The sequence below is a fragment of the Molothrus ater genome, chromosome 5, assembly GCF_012460135.2.
Source record: "Molothrus ater isolate BHLD 08-10-18 breed brown headed cowbird chromosome 5, BPBGC_Mater_1.1, whole genome shotgun sequence".
NCBI lineage: Eukaryota > Metazoa > Chordata > Aves > Passeriformes > Icteridae > Molothrus > Molothrus ater.
In genome coordinates, this window is record NC_050482.2 from 63,325,952 (window position 1) to 63,350,266 (window position 24,315).

The following is a 24,315-nucleotide window of genomic DNA, read 5'->3' on the forward strand; positions in this document are numbered from 1 at the left end:
CCAGATATGTGGTCTGTCAGACCTGGAGGGTGTTCATGAGGAAACCCTCAGTAAGCAGTGTGGACCTAACCTTGTGTCCACCACAGCACATTCCAGAGCTTCCCAGTGACTCTGACCATTGCTGGGCCATGCACTGAAACACCTCAGCAACCAAAGCACAGCATCCCCTCAGTGGCTGCTCTGTGTCAGGAACACACCAGAGAAGAAAAGGAAAATCTTGTCCTTGATTTTAAATAGCCTCAAGGATATAGATCACAGCAGCAGCAGCCAGCTAACAGGCTCTCTCAACTAGGAAAAAAGCTGTCTTTACCCAGGCAGAAATGTCAACTTTTTTTTTTTTTTTCTTTCAGCTGTTGTATCAATAAATCCTTTTAGACTAGGACAATTAGCCTCTGAAATAACTAATCCTCAAAGGGAGAAGAGGGACAGACTTTCTCTTTGCTGAGGTAACTGCTGCAAAGGTAGGCCCTTTCTTGTGGGGGGGCAAAAATTCCATCTCTAACTCTTGAAAAATACTTATCTCACTAGCACTGAAAGACAAATTGAGGATTCACATATTTTGGAGAATAGCAAACCATTCAAGAAACAAGTGGGAAATCACTGTTCAACTTTAGTTTAAGAAACATCTAGAGCAGTCTTGAGTGAAATAAATGACCAATGCTGGCTGAAAATTTATCTTAAAATTTTCATTAGCTGTTTTCAGCACTGTTACCAAGTTTTGCTATTTTCTTTTCTCAGAAATGTAGACTTCTTTTCTCTCTGTCTCTCCTTTTCTTAAAAAAATCCCCAAAACCCATAGCTTTTTAAGTAAAGATAATCAGTGAACTTTGAATTCAAAACCATTATGACAGTCAAGGATGCTGTCCATCTCCTCCAAACAGAAATTGTGTCTTCACTTTGTTGCCCTCATCCCTCCCAAGACTGACTTTACCACATGAACTTTCTCTTTTTGAAGTTCCTCTTGTCTCTGAGAAGATCCTTTCTCCCCCATCCCCTGTAGTGCTGGCTCTTTCCTGTGTGAGATCACTTTGAATAATTAATTTCTAAAAAGCCTGTACCTCTATTTGCACTGTAAACACACACACTGCACAAGAAATCTCCTTTCAGTACATTCTGCTAAGCTTAAACAAAATTCTTAATTTTGGAAACACTAGACAGGACATTGTAAATCACCACTTTTGAAGGCATAAGCCAATGCCTTCCTTTTGCTAAGTACACTTGTAAAAGTGCACACAGACATTTTCCAGAACTTTGAACAATTTGTTCTCCCAGTTAGACGAAAAATGGTTTGCATACACCTGTATGGAAAGTGATATCTAATCTTTTATGTTTGCGATTGGAGAGTGCTCAGGTCAATCAACATGCAATAGAAGGTAGTGGCAACTCTTATTTTCTATTTAATTTTACAGTCAAGGTTGAGTATTTGTTTTTGAAAGATTGGAGGAGTTGCCAGTGCCAGGGAATCGGACTCTTTTTATCTTCAAGAGGAGGAGGCAGGTGCAAGGCAAGCGTTCGAGCGCCGTCGGCAGCAATAATCCCCACCTGAGCACTGCCTGGCCACCTGCTCTCCAGGCCCAGAGATAACCCAGGTCTAAGTCACTGCACTTCTAAGTCTTTGCCAAGTAAAGACTCATAAAAGGCTCCAATTACGTTAACATCAGTGGCTATGACACTATATCAATGTTTGATCGCTGACAGTGATTTCTTCCGGATGCACCCCACGGCATGCAGCCCCATCTGAAATGGCTCAACCCAACACAATGCACCTGTGCTTTATGGAGAGCCTGTTCAAAGCCTTGCTGAAGATGGCATCTAACTTCCTGATAACCCTCATGCCACCAGCCACCCAGCTCGTTATTGCAGCCAAGGCACCCTCAAAGCTACTGAATGCTGTGCTTGTCTTTCAGTCAGTAGCTACAATCCAAAAGCTTTGCACGCAGGGATTGGCCCTACATTTACGGTTGGATTTATCATTGTTATGGGAAATTACTTTCCCCTGCTTAGTGGCACATCCATCCTAAAGCACACTGTGAGGTGGCTCCTAAGAGCTGCAGCAGACAGGAAAAATCAGAGGTGTGCAGAAGCAAGTCTGTTAAGAGGTAATGCAACTTCTCTTTTGTTGGGTAGAAAAAAAAAAGGAGAAAAGACAGATGAGGCTTGGCTTCATTTTTCTGTTATCTAAATAGATTCATTTATAGCCTGTAAATTACAACTGTCTGCATGGCAAGCATTCCTTGCTCCCCAGTCCTGATACAACGACGTTCCTTCCGACTGATTGAACTATGAGGTTTTACTCTCCTGAGAGATTTTAAAGCTACACATTTCAGAGGTGCTGCAAAACACACTGAGGAAACCATCAGTAGCAGGGAAGTCCTGCAGAAATAGAGCTTAACCAGCTGATTTGTTTATTCCTTTCTAAGAAATACACTATATGCCATTGGAGGACCTGTCAGCTAAAAATTTACATCACTCTCACTTTCCTGCAGGGCAGACATCCCTGGGCTAAGTGGAGGTGGCACTGGGAGAGCAGTGCTGGAGTCTGAGCTCCTGAGAGGGTTGGAGGAAGATGTGCGAAGGAATAAATACTCAGTAAAAACCTCATTAGCACATAATTAAGAAGCAGAGAAAGTTATTTGACGCTGATTTTACAGCTATGCCAGGGGAAAATTAAATAAAGGCATTGGCTTCCACAAGTCTGCAACGGACGAACTTATCCATCATGCGATGAGCACGATAAAAATGAGGCAGTAAAGGAACTGGTCATTGCTGACTCCTCTCATGGAGCCAGCTCAACAAACCCACAGTGAAAATCTAGCCCAAACAATCCCATTTTCCCTCATGCACTCCCCCACTTTAGGAAACTGCTAAAATTCACAGCCTGCTCCCTGAACTGCAGATGAAGCAGGGAGTTACCAGTAACACCTTTCACAGTGCTGTTGGCTTCTTCTTTGCTATGGTCTGGGATGAGCTGCAGGTGTCATTGTCACCACAGTGCACACCAAGAGAGAATGGAGAGATTGGATGAAATGGGGGAAAAATGAAGATACCTGGAGAACATGACAGGTATGTACTGCTGGTGAAAGATGGACTATCACAAAATTGTGAAGGTTTTTAAAACTCTTTCACTCCAGATTATGGAGAAATATTCTTAACTTTTAAATCTTTTGGGTTTTTATCTTTAAATAAAAGCATTACTTATTTCACTCTGCCAAGCAACAGGAAAAATTAAAATAAAATTTAAAAATTAAAGACAAAGAAATCAGCAACTCTTCTGCCAACAAGGTTGTAAGACCTTTTGATGCTGCTATCCTCACTACCTATAGGCCTTTCAAACCTCACAAAAATTTTAAAAATATCTTAACAAGTCGACTTGAAAAGCCCCATCAGAAAACAAAGTAATGGTCTCATGTATTCTAGGAACTCTAGAGACTCTAATTTGTAAACTCTGTAAATTTGTTGTTCATCATACTGTGTGTCTTCAGCTTATTGACTTTGTGTGCTCCTTTTGTCAGGGCTTGTCTTTCTTTTTGTCCATACATGACACATTTTCAAAACAAGTGCTGCTAATGGCTGACTGAGGATATACAGGCAATAAGAGGACAGGAAACTGCAGCAACACTGTAACTTTCATCATTCCTTACCGTGGAACAAGGCCAACAGTATTTTAGGGTATTCAGGAAAAAGAAGAAAATAGAAAACAGCATGCAGAGAACTGTTCTACACTCTGAATGGAATACAGTTACTTCATGCTAGATTTATTTCAGCACAACATAACAGCTTTCCACAGAGTGGTTTAGATGAGATTCCCAGGTGACTTGTTGTGTATTTAAATACTGCCTGCCTAGGATTTAAATAAACAGCTTTTATATTAATTAGAAACAAATCCTCTCAATTGGAAGGTATTAACTGTTTCTAAATTGCACACACAACACTTACTCAGACTTTGATTCAGTTACATGCTTTTAAACTTGCCAGCCACTCATAGTCTAATATGCTATAACCACAGTTTACAGCAGAGCAATAAAATATTGATTCAACTGTTTTAACCTTTCATCGATCGGCCTAACATGTAATTAAGTCCTAGGAGCAAGCAAGCAGCTCATTGCTAGCACATCAGCCTGGGTACATATTTACAGCCTAAGCCTAGCAGAATTGGTTTATGCATGTTTTGCAGTAATACACATGCCAATTATCTCTTAGCTGGTTTCTGATTACCGTTTAATCAGAGACACTCCACACCGTGCAGGCAGGACCTGAATATAGACTGCCAGGCTCTTCATTGACCAAGGACATTGATTTCACCAGATGAGAACCTGACTCAGATGCTTTGTACTACACTCATTGCAAAATCCCTCTAAATGGGCCTATGGCTCCCAGAAAGCACAGGAGCTGTTAGTTCCACCTGATACTGGGACTGCAAATTCCCACTGAAGGCAGAGCAAAGCTGCCTGCTTAAATTCACAGAGGCAGTTAGTACCTCTGAAGTTTTTAGAGCCACAGAACCATCCCTCTCCATAAGATAACTGCGTTGTCTGGCTCCCAGGAACAATGTTCTGCTTTTCTCAGCTTTGACCCCATTAGGTAAATCCATGTGGATTTTTTTTCTGGCTGACTAGCTGAAAAAAGATGTTTCTTCTCCTGGTTTTCCTCACACCATTCAAAAAAGCTAAACAGATTCTCAAAATGTTTGTGATCAGATTGAATAGGCCAAATTAATCCTTTGTGCTTGCAGCCTGTTTTTCATTAATTAGTGGAAACCCAACCTGACAATATTCAATATCACAGTTTCCAGACTAAGAGTGCATTGCTGAGATAAATGGAGTAGAAGGAAGATGTCAGTTCCTGGCATTATCATCCTCCTCTACAATAGCATTTTGTTTGTTTGTTTGAATATATATCTGATAGTGGCAGAAAATACTTTTTTTTCCCCCAGAGCCTGGGACATTTCAATGAATTCATGTAAATAAAATGTACAGACAAAGAAAAATGGTGGTTATTAAGTTCTTTTGGAAATCTCCATAATCTTGTACAAATCTCCTCTCTTTAGGGTATCCTCACAGATGTGTTGAACTCTGCTCCAGCCAGCTGTGAGAGGTAAAGGTGACTATGACTATGGTGAGAATATTACTTTTCCTAGATTTTGTCTCTTTCAAAAATAAACCCACATTGGCAAGAAATGTTAGAATTCTTTAAAATGGCTCCAGGAAAAAGAACCAGAAAACTTTTCAGTGAGGAGAAGGTACTAAAAAAAAAAAAAAAAAACCAAACAAAAAAAATAAAAGAATTAAAAAAAAAAAAAGAGCTGAAGTCAGCTTGCCTCCTCTGTAACCTTCCTCCCTTGCTGCGGAAGAATTAAAGTTTTGCTTGAAAAACAAATCCCTGTGGGTTTGCAGCTTATTCCCTGTACACAGAGATCAAAGAGCAGGCTGTGGTTCTGAGCAGACCACAGAAATGATAGCCAGGGGCTTTGGTCTGTCAGCAAGGCTGACACCCTGCCCCAGCAATGTCACACAACGCCATCTCCATCACATCCAGGGGCTGGAGCACCTGAAGAAGTCAGACTGACTTCTTGTGCCACACAAGTCAGCCTGACAGCCAGCACTTTTCTCATCCTGTTTATTCCCTTGCAACTGGAAAATAAGCCACTGTTTTCCTTTTGCAGGGATCCATTTCTCCATTAGCCAGATTTTTCTGGGCTCTCACGTTACTTCTGGACACAATTTTGCTCACTGTTGTGGCAAGTGCTGTGCTCTGTACCCCCTACTTACTCCTGCCATATAACTTTTATAAAGCAGAATTTACCTGATTTTTTTCTAGCTGTATAAGGGGTACATCCCAGCCCACTTGGCTAAGTCATCTTTATTTGTTTAAGAAAAATTCTCCATGCTCTAAATGGGTCATTTTGTAGTCAATGTGTCTGAACTTCAATTGCAACTTAAATGTTTAACAGCTGTGAGGGGGTTGCCTTTGGAAATCTTCTCTACAGAGTCTTTACTCTCCTAGTTTTGTTTGATGAGTCCTATGAAGACACTAATCCAAAATCTAGGCAAGTTCTGTGGCCAGACCCCATTGCTAATGGAAAACTGGAATCATCCATGGAGAACCCCTGATTAGTGTCCCCTAGCAGTCTGGCTTATATGAAATGAGATTAAATAGTGACTTCTGAAGCTATTGCAGAGAACACTAGGAGTGAATTTCTCAGGCTGACAACAAACTCCATACATTCTTGAAAGACACGATGCCCCACAAGAGGTCAAAGGAACCTGGTGCTGTCCCAGCAGGCCAGCAGGAGACTTGCATCTGCATTTTCCTCACCCCTATTTAGATCCTCTGCTGGTAATAGTACATCTGAGATTAGGTTTCAGGCTTTATTCCAGTAAAAAAGATTCATCTGCCTGTTTCCCTTCTAGCCAAGCAGACAAGTCAAAAAATTGAGAACTGGAGCCAGCTTAATCATGCATTGCTTCCTAGGAAGAAAGGCTAAAAAGGAGGAATACAAAAGAACCTCACCATCTCCATATCCATGGATGACACTTCAGGCAAACCAGCAAGGCAGAAATACTTTGCTTGGTAAGCTTTGCTGTCAGCCATATCTATTGCAAGAATGTCTTGTCTTTTACACTTCTGCTGATCCCAGCTACTGCATTATCACACAGGAGGCACAAATTTTCAGGCAGAGCTTGACCTTCAGGATCATGAAATATTCACCCACTAAAAACTGTCCTGAGAACCATGTAACTAGACTTACCCTGCATTTTCAAATTAAATACTTTCTTATTAGGCAATACAGACCCTTTCAACAAAACTGAGTTTACTGATTTTTTTTTTGTTTTACTAAGAGCAGGGGAAAACAATCCTTTTCATAATGCCAAAATATTTTGTTTCAGTAAAGTTGTTCCAAAACATAAAAAAGTGCTATTTTTCACATGTATACACAGAAATGAAAAAGTAAATCAAAGGGAATGAATTTCTGATTTGTGAGTTCCTGTAAACCTAGGCATGATCTCAGATGTCCCCTCTTGGCTATGTTATGTCACAGATAAAGTAAGATAACGATGTTTAGTTACTGTCACCAAGACAACCCCATCACTTTAAATTCAGATAGAAACTGAATCTGAAAGACCACAAAGCCTCCTGTTATCTCAGGGCTCTTTCTGGGACAGGAAAGTGTCAGTCCTGCACAGCCCTGGCTGGAGGACTGGGAGCATGTCAGCTGAAGGAGTGGGATCAAAACGACAATCACGAGGGTGATGGGTCTTGCTGGGCTGACAGGCAGGGCGTGCATGTGGAGTGAGCACATACATGTGTACTCTGCTGCCCCTGAACTCCCTGCTGGCCCTTTTCTTGTGAGCCAGCGGGGCACCAAGCCCGCTGAGAGGGCTGACTTGTGCAATTTCAATGCCCTTTAGTGATGCACAAGAACAGAGGCGACAGGAACACAGAGGGGACAGGGCATCGCGAGGCTGCTGTTTATTTGCATAGCTGGGAGGCTCCTGATTTGCCCCCCACCACATGATTCAGGGAGCAGCAATTACAGGTATTTATACTGATAATTCTTTACAGCAAATATTCTAAGGAGAGCTCCTTTCAGAGACTGACGTGTCCTAATTACAAAACAAAGTCATAGATGCCTTCAACATCTTGCTCAGAATCATGGAAATCCCACTGTAGGCATTAGTCAGGGGGTACATCAATATGTCATCTCAGACCCATCCTACCCCCCTATTACTCTTGCAGACCTTTGTGGGGACCAAAGGGGTAATTACCAGCCTATAGTTACCTGTAGATTTACCTCAAAAGCAGGGCAATCAGCAGGCTAAAATATTCTCCTGTTCTCAGTGACAGCCAGCAGACAGAGGTAACACAGAAATCTGAGATGGGCTACTTTCCCCAGTGACCCAAATTCCTCAAGTATTGCTTCCTACCACCACAAAATGTTCCCAAAGCTACCATTCAAGAAAAAAGGCAAAATACCCAAATGTCCTGTTCCCTCCTTCCCCAGATAATTTTAGACATCCATATCCAAAGCCTTACCAGCTTTGTTTGTGGTAATTAACAGTAAATACTGAAATGCATCTCTTGATACATTTCATACTCAAAATTGGCACCAAAAACTTTCTGCAAGTTTAATCTTGCAAAGGAACTGTGCAGAAGTACATCGTTATTTTCTGAAGAGGTTAAGAAATATCCATTTTGCTCCAATGTACACAAACAAATCAACACACAAATATTTACCAAAAAAGTGACACCAAAATATTATGAGCAGGTACTTATGTTGACTGTTTTGCTTGTAAAGATATTTTAACTTCATTTAGAAATGCCTTCCTCTCTCTGGATACACACATGTGGAACGTTCAAAAAGAAATGCCAGTTTGCAGCACCCAGTTTGCAAATGGAGTTCTTGGAAGCAAATTTCAGAGTCCATATTCTTCTTATGAGTCCCTTTATCCACTGCAAAATTATTGCAATGAAAAGATTTCTTTTTAGGTAAAGCACAATTAAAGTGAGCTCCTTTGCTTAAGTTAAAACAGAAGTGAAATGAAGAATCTGACCCATTCCTCTAATTTTACAGGCTCAATAGTAATCTAGCTATGCTATTCACTTAGAGAAACCATTAATTTTGCTATGTGGCTGAAACTAGGAGGCTTCAGCTTTCTTTCTCTCACTTTCCTCCCTTCTTTTTGCTCTTTGTCTATGCACCTGTTTGCACCACTTTACCATCCCATTTGAAAAACTTTGGGTAATCCTCTGGCACTAACCCTGGTGTGATAATACTCCTGTTATTCAGCAGCTTAATTACAAAGGACAACACAGATAAAACATGTCTTTCACTTCTGCTGTGAATATGCCAGTTTTGCCAGTCTTCAAGGTGAATGATTTCTAAAACCTTCTGTATTTAATGTTAATCTAAATTCTTTGCACAATGAACTTCCAGCACTTTAGGGAAAAATGGTTACTTTTGATACATCAAAGTGAATTCTAGTGGTCAAAACTTTTGCAGCAGCTTTTTTAGCAGTAGCCCCTTCTCCCTTCTCCAAAACACTTCATCAACCCTGAACAGATCTGCTGAGGGACAGCTCAGTGTAAGATTTTACTTTGACAGGGGCAAGCTACAGCAGAGGGAAGTGAAATGCTGGAACCAGGCAGCAGACCAATGACATAGGCAGAAATAATTCCTGTGGCTGCTGCATCATAACCCTTTGGAGTAACATCACTAATAATTATGAACTGGATGCTGTTTGGTTTCTTCTGCTTTTTTGGGACAACTTTAACTACCTTATCTTCCACTTGCAAGAAAGTTTGCTACCCAATTGAAAGCTCAACAACATAATTAAATCTTGCCTACTTCCCTAGTTCCTATTAGGGAAAGGGAATTCAGCATCTTCACCTGCCTTTTTCCCTTCTGCTTTGTCCCTCAACAGGGAAGGCAAAGCTTTTTTTGTTCTGTGTTTCTTAGCAGGTTTGGACTCATTTGGGAGGGAATCAAGTGGGAAGAGTTCTGGTGGCTCAGATGTCTCCTCATGGATTTCAAACTGATAGCCACTCCTGTTAAACCCACAGGAGCATTTTCCTGAATGCCTTATGTAGCTGCAATGGCTGAAACACGACCCATGAGGAAACCTGACTCAGACGGGCAGCAGGGAGCACGTGGAGAGCTATAAAACAAGATAAATTACCCTGTACTCTCTTTTTGGTAGCCTAAACAAATAATCTAAGTTTAGAAAGAGTTTTTCTCCACCACAGGATAGAAAAATGTTGTTCCCTTATGCTTCTCAGGCATGCTGTATTTTTCTCAGTCTGCTGAGCTGTTTGGGGCAGGACAGTTGCTCCAGAGCCATGCTCAGCTCTGGGCCCACCTCTGGACATGGTGATGACACAGTGCTGACAACAATAGCAAATTTGACAGATAAAAGGACTGGCAGGTAAGTTCACATCCATCATGAATCTTTAAAATATTTGTGATTTTTTTTTTCTGGAACCTTTGCTCAGCCAGAGAGAATCCCCAAGGACAGTGCTTGCCAGACAGAAGCCAGTCTAGCACAGCCTCCTGTGATGTCTAAGAGAGAAGAATAAAGTTATTGATCAGTGCCTAAAGAAAGTCAACCACGTTATGCAGTCCAAGTCAGCAGGGAGAGCTTTGGGTACTCTCAAGGCTGTCTCCAAACTACTGGATTTTACCTTGCCCCCCAGAGAATTGAGTAAAGACTAAGGATAAGAGGGACATCTTCAGTTGCTTCTTCACAAATTTCTCTACAACCTTTTTAGCAAAACTAGGAAAATTGTCACACAGCAAAAATAATTAGCCACAATGGCAGCAATAGGTAAGCTAAAACAGAGAAAGATTATCCTCTCAATTCTGTAGCTTTTGCACCTCACAGCCTGTCCCAGCATTTGCTCTGTAACGACATCCAGCCTAAATCAAACCATGTGCAATGGGGAACAGACTTCCATATATTCTTTTTAGTACTTGCAGAAAGGCAAAGATCATTTCCAAATCCTGTCATTTTCTGCTCAAAGAAACCACGGGATTGAGAAGTTGTTTCAATGTCTGAATCAAAACAGAAACTCTCTGGGTTTGCATCTTAGTGACCATGAAAACTTGAAATCCATAAAGAACATTATCCCAAAGAGAGCACAAATAGCCCCTGTACAAATCAAGTCCATGAGGAGCCTTCCAATGTCAAGAAAAAATAACATCTTCTGCACAAAAAGGCAAAAGAGAAATCTAATAAGGTAATTTTCTGTACACAGGTTCATCATGTGAAGGATGTCAGTTATTTTGTAGATGGGCATATTTTTAAAGTTTCAATTTAATTAGGATAATTTTCCAACAGTTTGGCTGTTCATCAGAACCTCATCAGGATAGAAATTGGGCAGAAGCCCTTCTAGAACAGACCTGATTGTGAGAGATCTTTCATTCCATGGTCCTAGCCAGCTGGAAACACTGTGAATAGCCTCTTCAATGATATTTCAGTCTCCTGCTTTTGGACCCAGATGAAACCAGGAAGTGCTGCAAAACCATAAATACCATTAAAAGACAGAGAGGGAGAAAGATTAACCAGATTTTGGCCAAGCTCCAAAACTCTGCATTTCAGTTTGGGGCAAAGGTTCAGGCTGGTTTTCACAGATCGGTTTGTCCACCTCAGTTATGTCCTACTCTTGCATGATATAAAGTGCCTTTGTTTATCTTTTACTCAGTTATACACCAAGTGCTGGTCATATTCCTTACACATCAGGCAATGCATGTGCAGAAAGAGAAAGAGGACTGAAAGCATGGCAAGACTCCACAGCTAATTTAGGATCAGAAATAGTGGGCGGGAGAAGCCGATTCCAGCTGCAAGGGGTTATATGGAAATATCCCTCTCAATTTTTCAAAGGCTTGTCCCATGTAGCACTGTTGGTCATTAGATAGAAATAATACTATATATTATTGATCACAAATGAATAGAGAAATTCATTGCATAGGTCAGCAGGGACAAAAACAAAAAAGGTTTTTTTGTTCTGGTTGTTAACAGAGAGAGGAGTCCATTCCTCCTTACCTGGTCCCCAGTCAGACACAGGCAGGAGTTGGTAGGAGCAAGGAAGGAGGGCTGCTGACCCCTTAAACCTCCTCGGTTTTAAAATAACTACTCAAATTCCCTTAAACACAAGTGTAAGTGGTGTCCTAGGCAGAGATGGGTGCATTCTCTCACATTTGGAAACACCCTTAGGTGTTGAGCAGCTCCTGCTACCACAGGGTACCTTCAGCACTCAGCCTCAAACCACAGCGTGGGGTGCTGCCTCAGGATTTGAAATTGTGCTGTAGGATCATCTGAAAGGGATAAACTGACTGCTCTAGTGCCCACAGGGCTGCTGTGAAAGCACAGCCACAGATCCTGACCATGCCACTTGCCACTGCTGAAACAATACAGAGAGGACAGACACATCCTGGAGCAGAGAGAGGCAACATCAACAAAAAAGGCAGGTAGAAAGCAGCATATGATTTTCCAGAAATGATTTTCAGACAAATATATTTACTTTCCCTTTTGGGGAGAGCAGGGGAAAAGAGAGTTGCACGTCCTTTACAAACAGTGCTGGTATTATTCACACTGCCAACCAAACCACTTAAGCTAAAGAACCTTTGCAGTACCACAAGTGTAATACAAAAAAACAACCAAAAACCACTTACTTCCTTTTTTTCCCCCCTGAGTATTGACATTCTTGTGCAGTATTAGGAGAGCTAATTTAGCTTCCAGTTCTAAGAATTTTTGAATCTATAGCCAGTAATTATTTGCATTCAGGGGTACAAAAGAGGAAAACAAAGCCCACAAATTCTAGCACATTCATGTGGGATTGGGAGTTGAATTAGGATCCTCACACCCCATTGAATTATCGGCCCCCCTATTAGAGCCTTATTAAAATGGTAATGATTATAATGCCAGTCATAGGCAGGCTGTCGCACCTGTCAAAAAAAATACCCCGATTATCCTGTTCATTCAACTGTCTGGCATTCGAATCCCAGTCTCAGGTTTACTGTTCTGTGAAGTTTTTCTTTTTCTTTCTTTCTTTATGTTGTTTTTTTTTTTTTTTTTTCCCTTTTTATGAAGTAAAATAAAAGATACAAGAACAAACACTTCCACAGAGGTGATAAAAAAAAGAAAAATCCCCTCTAATTTAGCACATCTACTATCCATGTGGTGTTAAGGTATCTAGGACAGCAGTCTGAGGAAATAGATACAATTTCACTGGATTTCTCTATGATGAGGGAGAATACAGAGGGCTACAGTAAAATCTCTTTATAAAAAGGAACACTGGTTTTTATAAACAAAAAGAACAATTGGCCTTCCTCTTTCCATGCACACACACACCCAGCCCATTTCTGCACACAGCCAGGATTATGTTACTCAGAGCAGTAAAGTCTTTCTTCCTACACAAAATAAACACCTTACATGGTTTAAAGGGACAGTGCTGAAAAGACCAGCATTCGTGCACAGGCTTTGCTAAGGAAGAAATTGCATTAATTCATTTTCTTCTTTAAAAGTAGTGAACATAGAATTCGAAATAAGCAGCACAAACCTAGAGTCTAATCCTGAACACATTTAGTAAAAGAACACTGGGGCTTGAAGACCTCAGCCAGTTTTAAATTTAAAATCCTACAGGGGTTATTGCAATAACCTGTTGTTAGTAGCAAAAACAACATCCATTTTAATAAAGATATACGGATATTTGGCTTTTCCAGACAAGTTCCTGAGAATTTAAGAGATAAATCAGGTAGAGAGAAGATAAAATATTTTCCACCCTATTCAAAAGATGCCTTTTTCCTTTCTCCAGCCCTGTTGTATGAGTTTTTCAAATACCACAGCATAAAAGAACGTCAGTGGAAGACCATTTAGAGGCTGAATGCCTTCAATAGCATCTAAGACAGATGCTGTGTCACTGAGTGCCCTGGACCCTTTTAGGAAGTGGAGCGACCAACAAAAGACTGGTTGGGTTTTGTTTGTTTTGGTTTGTTCCAGAAAAACATTTTTGATGAAACATGAGAAAAAAAAAAAAAAAAGCTAGGGTTTTCTTAGCACTGGGAATAAAGAAATGTGTAAGAACTGCATTTAGAAGGCATCAGCTCCTGAGTGCATAAAGCACTAGATTTGTCCTTGTTTTCACAGAAGTGACGAGGAAAAAATCCCTTTATTTTAGAAGCCCACATATAAACTTGCAAGGATTCCCATTCTAGGATGATAAGGGTTCTATCTAAATGTTATTTAAGTGATTCATTGTGTTTCTAAATTCAATTTTTCTGAGTTCACAAAGCCAAAAAGTATTTTTAAGAAGAAAGGGAACAGAATTAGAAGGATGTTGTCATGAAAAACAAGAAGTAACCATAGAATTGTAGCAAATAAATGAGTGAGCAAAGAGCATGCAGCTGCTGCCTATCACCTCCTTGGTCTGAACATACGCACATTTTTATTTTTGGATCTGATGCTCCTCAATATTCTGTTTTCTGCTTTTTTAGATGGTAAATACTTAACAGTAGGGATGGATGCTGCTTGTTCACTGCCTGCAAAGGAAACACTGGGCCTTAAAGAGGACTTTGGAATGATGCAGTGATTTCTTTCTTTAAAACCTCAGTTATCTCCATGCAAGTAGAGCTGGGCCAAACTCAGAAATCCTGTCTATAAATAATCACATCACTTAACCCAATCACTCACACAATCAGAGACATTTGGGCAATGTGTTTGAACAATGAGAAATAAGCACCATTTCCCTTCTCCACTCCTAAGTGCAAGGGGTGACCAGAAGGCTGAAGCATCAAATTTAAGAAGTTTGAAGGTCAGCTGAGCTTTAGCAAAAGGTTAAGGATGTCCCAAGACTACACCAACAACCTCATAGGTTATGTTGCCCCAACTTTGCTTTTTCTTGCCATAACTGGCTTCTGCCAGCTCAGAGCTCCTCATTCCCCATCCCTGTCTCCTCACTGTCTGAATTGCTGGAATGAAGATCCTTACTTTTGCATGCTCAGGAGAGCTGCAGCACTCAAAGTGATAGCAAGGAGCTGCAAGTTCTTGAAGGAATGAGAGATGCTATGGAGGATGGAGAGACTGGGACAGAATAGATGCAGGTGCTGCCTGAATATGTTTCTGCAGATGGCACATTGCTTGGATCAGGTGAGGAGCAGCTGGAGCACTGGGACCACAGGCTGTTTCCCACCATCTTAACGCACCTCATCTTAGAGGCTTCAATCAAACAGCTGCAAGAAAATTCACCAATCTGTCTTCTGAGACCATTACTGAGTGAAAGCTGGAACTGATTAAATGCTACCATAGCAATGGTGACAAATGGTTTCACCAAGAAGGATCTCAAGATCCTTTCACCAATGACTCAGTTGCCCAGAATTTGCCTGCCAGAGTCCAGAATGCAAATACTTGAGGTGGTACCCCAGATTGCATCCTCCTCTTTGAGGCATTTTAAGTTTGAATTTCACCAACACTCATGTGCTTCTGTAGCTTTGAATCTTAAGTGAATGAGTTGCCACCCTTGTTGATGTGGTAGCTAGAGAAACTATCCATTCCCTCAAAAAAATCCTCCCCCAGAAACAGACCACCTACCCATTATTAGCCAGGGTTACCAGTTAAAAACGTATGAAGGGGGTCACATGAATGGAGAGCAGTGTGCATGTTTTATTAGTTTGAACAACAAGGGAATAGATGGATGAAAGATAAGGTAATGATTTGTGACAGGAGCCCAAAATTTGATTTCAACAATTAAATTACCCTTCTAAGAGATCCCCAAGGAAATCTATTAAAATACCATCTTCCCCTATCCCCAAAGTATACAAAAGCTGCCTAGTAACTGTCCAGTATCACTGCCTTTGTGACATGTTGGATGATTCCCAAGACAAAAACCATATGCTGTCCAATGAATGGTAGAGCAATCAACAAGGAAAGGCTATTCTTTAAGTTACTTGCCCTAAGAAAAAGAAAGAAAAAAGAGAAGCTGACAACTAAAGCACAAAGTTTGCACTAGAACTTAGGGTTTGGTTTTGCTCACTTGGTTTTTCACCAGATAATCAGAACTACTCTCAAGTCACAAAATCACATCCCTAGAAAGTGGGAAAGGATTTTCACTTTTGAAGCCGTAGAACTCTGACGGCAATCCCCCATGTTCAGAGGAGCAGGCAGCAGTGAAAAGTGGATTGCCTAATGCTTGAACATTATATTAACCCTTTCATGGTTCCCATGGACTGTTACTGAAGCCTAAACTTTCCCTCTCACAACTTTCCCTCTGTCTTAAGCTATCTTGTATTATTGTTATATCTAAGGTTACCCCCCTGCATAAATGTTACTATTTAAACCCAGAAGTTTCAGACATGATGTAAAGAAACAAAAGAACATATTATGAACTTCTGCATCATTACAGAGCTAAGGGAGATTTGACTCAAGCTAGATATAACTTTTCAGCCTAAAAATAACACTTGCTGGCAAATGCAGAATGTAAAGTAAGACTGAGCAACACCAGACTTGGGTTCTTACTTACCTATGTCACATATCAGGTGCTCAATTTTCTTACTCACCACTGAAAAATGTGATAAGAAATGCTGATGATAAGGAGCCACAGTTCAGATGTGGCATTTTGAAATACCAGGGTGGTATCTGCTACAAGAAATCAATATCATTCACTGATGTGGTTGGTATCAGGAACAAAGCTTGCTCATAGTCAGGTGCTCAGTATAGCTCAGAATATTTCCCTCCAAGCTACTTTCATTTTAAATTATACTTAAAAAAACAACTTCCAGTCATCATCTCTCTATGCAGTGAAACAGTATGTGTTTAGATGTGATTTTAGAAGCTATGAATAAAGGCATTTTTTAGGTGAGAAACCTCCATTTTTTGAGGCAGGCATATATTTCAGTTTACTGCTCTGTCCACATGCATTCTCCAAATCCACAAATTTGGGCATTCACATAAATTTCACTGAATTTCTCTTTCAGAATAACAAAACCTCATCAAAACGTGCAGATTTTTAAACAAAGGACTAGTTTATGTTTAGGCAGATGCATTCAGTTAAGTGTTTGCAGGACTAGGACTTGAGAGGTGTGGTATCTAGCAGTAGAGTGCTACATGCATCTCAGAGAGGAGATTTGTGAAGAGCACCAGAATGCTTTACCTACCAAGCCTGAAACATTTTCAATTCCAAAGTCTTCAAGTCTATTCAACTAATCAACAATCTCATAAAATTGCTGCAAAATTCAACAGCAACAAGAACAACAGAAAAAAAGAAAAAAAAAGTATTTTTTTACACAGCATGATTTCCTTTCTCTTAGAGAAAACTTCCAAATCTTAGGATAACTAAAGAAACTTCAAAGTATGATATCTATAAATTTTCCAGATACACTTTCCCTTCTATATTATTACTTATGATCCTGAAGCCAAAAACCCAGATCTGTAAACTGCTCAAACCCTTCTCCAGTCTGGCCCCAAGTCTAGTTAACATTCTGTTCAGAATATCCTGCTTTGACTGTGAAAAGGAGCAGTTACCTCTTTCCTAAGCAGCTTTAGAGAGGGAAAATAAAAAAAAAAAAAAAAAAAAAGGAAAGAAAGAAAGAAAGGAAAAAAGAAAAATTCTGTCTTTGAAAAGCTTGAATAGATGCATACCATTATGAGTCTGGTAGGATTGACTGGGACAAGTACCTGAAAACACACTGAGGCCAAAACCCCCTCTGATTTACCACAGTCAGGGTTTTACTCCATTGCTCTACGACACACATCCATGCATAAATTCTGCAAAGCTGATGCCTAACCCCATGGACAGGTGGGGTCCCTGTTCTAGTATTTCTGAGGCTCCCTAAAGATGTTGTGCTGACATGACTATGCCCATTAAAGTCCTGATGTCTGGAATGCACTTAGAGTACACCTGAACCTGCTGAGATTCCTTGTTGTGATGTTCTCCTGCTTATCCTGTCTGAAACACATGACAATCAATGATCCCTGTGCCCACCAGCAGCATGCAAAGTGCAGCAAGGCAAGAAGAATCCCCTGCCCTGCTGCAGTATTGGTTGGGTGTAACTCTCCAATAGATGACTATGAATCTCAAATACAGGCCACTTTCCAAAGCCAGTCCTTTGTGATTGCAGATCTTAAGGTGATAACAGGAAACACAATACTTACACAATCAGTGGTTTGTGACTGTTTTTGAATGGCAATGAACACATAAAACATGGCCTAAAAATGCTCATAAGTGTTTTCCATTACCTTCGATGTCGGAGACCACTTCAGCTTTACACTCAAATCTTTTGTCAGGAAATGTGTTTGATACACATGCAATGCTTCTTGGTACTTTTATAATAATCTGGGCCATAAAGTGGATACAGACCTCTTAGGAAAAAAGGGTAAAAGCAGTCAATTATATTTTCCCATTCTGATTATTGCAACAGGTAAAGAGAGAAGCCTCTAGCTGATATACAGTATAAAATGGAATAGGAGATGATTTCTCAGTGCTTGCACTGAAAAGTATCTTTGGCTATGATTGTGGTTTATGAAAAACCTAATTTTTCAGAGACAGACAAAAAAAATCACCTTCACTTTTTTATCAACATTTTTGAACTTCCTTGTAACCTCCTGGCATGTTAAAATGACTGGGAAGACACTGTAGGATACTCACAGGGAATTCCAAATGTTTCCAAAAATTTCCAAATCAAATTCTCTTGACTGGAATGTAGCCATTAGTCCCGATTCAGGAAAAATCAGCACAAAGTGGACTGCCTGAAAGAGAGCATGGTAAGTAAGAGGTGGAAGGGTGCAGCAAGCTCTGTGCCATGTGCCCAGCCAACATCCAATGGCACTGATAAACACCATGGACACAGTGCACTCTTTCTGCATCATCCCAAGTGCATCATCTGGAGGATGCTTGGGGTGTATGCAGTATGTCTGGGCAGCAGTCAGTACACAATAAAATAATGTCTGCTTTGCCTAGCAGGCAAGCACGTGGGATTCAGCCCAGCCACTGGTGATGTAGGGAAGAACACAACACCATGGAAGTAACACATAAAATAAACTGACAAATACACACACAGACACGTTTTAGCTTTGATTCTCATCTCTGACTTTAACAGCGTGATGCTGGTAAAGCAACTACATTTTCAAATCTCATGTTTCCAGGTGTGAAACATCCATTCATTCTCCATTCAGCACAACAAGGTCTAAATGCTAACCTAATACAAATAAAAAGCATCAGGTGTGTGCTTCTAGGGAGCGTTTTGCCAGTTGTGTTTCCAGCAACCAGGAAAAATGCTGGTTATTGTCATGAATGGAAGGAAGGGAGCTCACCCAGGGGCACTCTCTCCCCATACTTCCTGGATCCCAGCAGTGCAAGAGCCGCCCTTGCCTCCTTGCTAAAGCCAAGGGATTGTTTCCAAATCCGTGAGCCAAAAGGGTGATCATACTTTTTTTGGACACACCTCCATTTCCCTGGTTGCTCCTTTCTACACCTCTCGTTCCAGCAGAAATCTCATTGTCTCTTATCTTCCCTCTACAGGATCCTGTCTATTTTTAGCCAGAGCGACGTTGGATTTTATTTCCTCTTCTTTCCCTCCATCTAGTCCCCTCACCACAGCCCCCCACCGCCATCCCTATGCATTTGCAACAAAAGTGTAAACTTCAGAAACTATTTGTATTTCATGGGCATTCACACACCATGCCAAAACGATGGCCCAAAAGTTTGGCGGGTAATCTCAACCCCAGAATTCGTGAGCTGATGATGAATGGCTGTGAAGCCTTTGTGATTGCTCAGGCTCCATTGTGGCTGGAACAATGGAGGAGGACACAAGTCTGGCTCAGGAGAGCAACGGATAAAACTGTTGGGGAGAATGGCGGGCTCCTGCCGACATGACCACTTGTTGACATTGAAAGGATTCAAAAACAAGTGAGCAGAAACAGAAACGATTCTGTTCGGCGGGGCTATTAGCTGCAACGTGTGGCAGTGGAGCGGTCACTCCTGATGTGTTTCCTCTCTAATGAGCCCTGAATGCCCTATTAAACTGGGATGCTATAGGCCCAGCGCCACTGGGACAATGCCATGCATGAACGACTCCCCCAGCACCTATTGGCTGCCCGCATGAAGGAAGCAACTGGCAACACTCAGATTTAAGCGGGGCTGACAGTACAGTTAAATGATCATTAATTAGAGTTGCTGGACAGATAGGGACTCAAAGCAATTCTTAATGACAAGATAACAGTCTAGTATTACTCAGCTTAGCACAAGTTCAAGCTCAGAGCCCATCTCGGTCTTTGTACTGTACATGACGGGTGTCAAGTCGATTTTGGTTTCATTCCTATATTGACAAACCATAAGAAATACTGACTGTGTGATGAGGCAGTAATAGAGATTTTTACATGTAAGGATGAAAATAAACCTGTGTAGAGAAGTTCATGTTAGAAAATGAAAAAGAGAACAGTAAAAAGAATCACTCTTCTTTTAACATGTTTGTAAATGAATCCATAAGGAAGCCACCACTCACCCACTTTCTGTGCTGCTTCATCCACCTCTCTCCCCAGTACTTAACATGATCCTATTAATCCAACTTCACTCCAACCTTGCTCAAACCCCTGGTTTGTTGATAGGTCACTCAATACTAATTTTGGAAGAGAACACAGAATTAAACTATTGAGCATTAGAAGCAAAAAGTCACAATGAGACATGAGCTCTGGCTTGAGGGCATCATTCCCTTCCATGGATTTGGGAAGAGCCTTTCCCCAAGAGCACATTATATCCTAATCAGCAACTCCTGGGCTGCCTGCATCATTCAGTGGAACAACATATACGGTCCTTCTTTGCATCAGGATACTGGATTAGCACAAGTCTGATTTCCCACAAGAAACCCTGTTACTGAATGTTGTTATAGGCTATACACAGTATAGGATACAGTAAAATATTAACTGGTTCAAAAATACCCAGTATGGCTCCTAAAGGCTTACAGGCCCAGGGCACTTGTGGAAGTTCTCTCACCAGGGAATGAAGTGGTGAGACAAGCAACGTGCATTTGGGATTAGAATAGTGAAGATCAGTATTTAGAATTTGTACTTTCATTTGGCTTTGTGTGTTTTGCTAGAATGTCTTCTTAAATTGTGAAAAGTACACTGCAATTGCCACTTTCGTTCCACAATAGATTATGTAGGACCACATGTACACATGTCATACTGCAAACTAAGAAGAAGTTTCTTGATTGAAACATAAGATTACATAAACTCTTAATAGCACATTACTCTGATACTTTTTATTATTCTATTTGCATATTTTAACAAAGATGCTGTAGAGAGGGAGGTAGATCATGGCTATGACAAGATTGTTGCAGATTGTTGAGGAACCCACTTTAGCAATTATTCATATTTCTTATGGAATTCTGTGACAGGATGCATACAATATACCATCAGTATATTCTATGAATCTTAAAACATCTCCATATAGCCCCTAATACAAGAAGTCCAGGTCCAGAGTATTTCTGAGGCAGCGCTGGATGCAGCTGCCAAATAAGCAATTTTTTTCTTTCATCTCTTCCCTCCTCACCTCTGCTGAAAGGAACAGCCTGTTTAAATGAAATAACATGTCATGGTAAATGCTATCATATCACCCAAGAAATGTGTCACATTTTTATCTGCTTTTAATTTTTGTCATGGGAGATTTTTGAGGAGGGGTTTTGTTCTTTTCCTTTGCAAATCAGGCTGTGAAAGCTTTCCCCAGAACATGCAATCTAGGTCCAGAGTATTAGTTTGTCCAAAGGGAAAAGAGGTAAGTGACAGTCAAGCCTGGGATTGTGGGAGGAATATGGTTTTCCCTTTAGCAGCAGGGCAACAAGCATTGCCCTACAATAACTATTGAGGTGCAAAACTTGTGAAATTACATCCTGCTTAATAGATTCTAAACCCTGATTTCTAAGTGTAAAATTTTCCCAGCTAAAAAGGAAATCAGAAAGATATTAATGCAGGGAATAGTATTGCTTTTCAGGTAGTGGGAGTCTTGCTTCACTGATCAACAGGGCGAGTGGAGAGGAAGATGAGGCTGCCTCCCTTCCTCCCTCTTTATTTCCCCTTTCTCCCTCCACAGTGCTGCTAGCATCCTTACAGCACATACAGACTCAGCAGCAGAGGGTGATGGACTTACACATTTTGATCCATTAAATGCTGGGCCAGGACATGGCAAAACTCAGTCTGACATCATGAGGTTGGGGGTCTATTTTACAGAGGCAGCAGGTGGTCAAGCTCTTTGTCTGGCAGGAAAGGCAGCCTATCTACATCAAATTCCAGCACTGAGACTCTCAATCACATCTGAATTTTCAGATGTCCCATGAAAATCTGTTCTTTAATTTCTGACTTCTAGGCATTAAACACAGCCTCAGACAGTAAATCTCTAGATTTGTAGAGCCTGTCATGACGTTTTTATTTTTTTTTCAATGAATGAATTTTAGGCACCTCCCTAGAACTGTGAAATAACAGGATTGATTGGCAAAGTGAAAACAGAGCCTAAAACTTTGTATTCTTCTGAAGACACTTACTGATTTTATAATTCTCTGGAGTTTAGTGTGACATATTCTGTAGGATTTTACACAGAGCAGGTGAAAAGATGAGGGGACACTGTGAGAAACAGAAGGGGAGGGAGTGACATGGATATGGACTTCACTGTTTGGAGGTTTATTTCGATTTAGAGTTTTACAGAAACTGAGAGACAACTGTGTTATTGAGTACTTGCCTCAGAGAATTTGTAAATCAGCTTGTTGTGGTAATGTTTGTACAACAATTCCCATTTTAATTTTCTAATTCAGGCCTCTGTCATGCATGTGGTGGCTGCAATGTCCACAGGTCCCAGCAGAGAGGGGCCCCAGGATGCTGGGTGCAGGATGAACATATAGGCTTTATTATGTTAAAACCCACACAATAGTTACATCCTCCTCTTGGTAAAGGGATCATTGAGGAGTATTGTGCATTTGCTATTGTCTCTCCCTCCTTTGATGCTTGGGCTGAGCTCTCATTAGGCCTAATTGGACATTTGCAACGTGCCCTCAGTGGAGGATATACCTGTGTGTTCTCCATACACAAGGACTGACTGGAAAATGGGATGGCTCCTTCAGGGAGGCTCTGAGGCCACGTTCTGCTGGCCAGATGATCTCTGAGGGCCAGCACTGCCAGAGCATGGCTGACAGGCCCCATGAGCAGTGGTTGGGGTTGAGACCTCAGCAACAGCAAGGCAGAGAACTGCAGCATCCCAGAAACCCCCTTGCCTCATCTTGAGAAGGAGAGGGATGTCTGATCTATGCACAGTTTGTCCCAGTGGGTTTAATTTCTTCACTTTTTCTAAAGCAGTCTTACAGCTTTCAGGTCAGACTGTGCTTCCTCCATGACACTCAGGCAGTCTGTTAGACTGAGCTTATTTATGACAAAAACAAGCAAACTCTGCTCTCTTGCATTTGCTGGACTCTGTGTTAGTTGTTAAGATCAGGAAAAATAACATTTCATTAAAGGTAAGCTGGAGGAAATATATAGCCAGCCTTCCTACCCACCTGATGTGTCTGTTACAAATCTCATCTGTTGATTTAAACCTCGGTGTTCATTTATACTCTGAGATGAAAACCAACACCAAAACAAGCCCCACTTTTGTCAAGGAATATTCAAAGGAATGTCATGTCAGCAAAACTTCAATGAAAGCAAGGAGCATTGAGATGCATAAAACTATAATGTCTCCAGTCCCACATAGTTCTGTACCATATGGCCAGAGAGAAGCAGATGGGCCAGGTCACAGTGGGGGAAGAGAGGGAGAGACTCAGGATTGTTTATCTGACCCAGTGGGCCAACACTAACAGACTGTCCCCAGTGACCAGGCTATTATTAACAGAAAGAGTTGATAAGAACGTGATCCCCACATTTATTTGCCCTCAGGTATTTTTCACATGTGATGCTCAATGAAAATGACCTTTTATTTTGCAGAAGTTTATTTTGGGGCTGGAACATTTGACTCGCAAAGAAGCCATGAATTGCACTCCACTTGTCTTTTATTGATTTTAGATGCCAGCTATCTCTATCTGTTTACTTGACTAAAGCTCAGAAACTTGCTTGTCTAAACAAGACAAAGTCAACAATAAATAATGCAAAAATATTTCCAATATTATTATTATTATTATTATTGCTGTTACATAGTTGTGTAGAGAAGTTCACATTAGAAAATAAAGAGAATAACCTTAATTTTTAGTAGCAACCTTACTTTTTTCAGCAGAAAATCAGACCAGCAAAAATAAAGCAGAATAGCATGGGTACTATCAGAGAAATCCTGGGATATCTGATATGATTTCAGCAGGAGAGTTCTATCTTAGTGTGTTTCTCAGTGAGCTGCCAAGTATTAGCAATAAGAAAAGTTCCCCAAACTATTGAAGTTCAAGGCATAGTTACCTAAACATTACATGGAAAGATTTTGGAGGAATTATTGCAAGAAAAAAAAAACCTCAACAACAAAAAAGGTATAAAATTGCATGAAAAATACTTGCATAGAAAAGCTGGAGACAGAAGTCAGCTATTTCTGGTTATGATTCAAAGATGCCAAATATTTCACCTGAGATGCAGAATGGACCCCTTAATGGCAGTAACACTGCAAGTTTCACTCATAAGCTTATCTCTGTTGGATTTTATGGCTTTTCCTCTCAAACCCCTTACAGCTCCCAGCTGATGCCTTCCAGAAGGACTAAGTACCACTACTCTCAACTCTGCATCTAAGAGACCTCACCAGGGAAGAGCTCAGCATCTGCCCCATGGTGGCTGCAGAGTTCCTGATCCCCTGGATCCTGAGCCCTCAAATCACTGC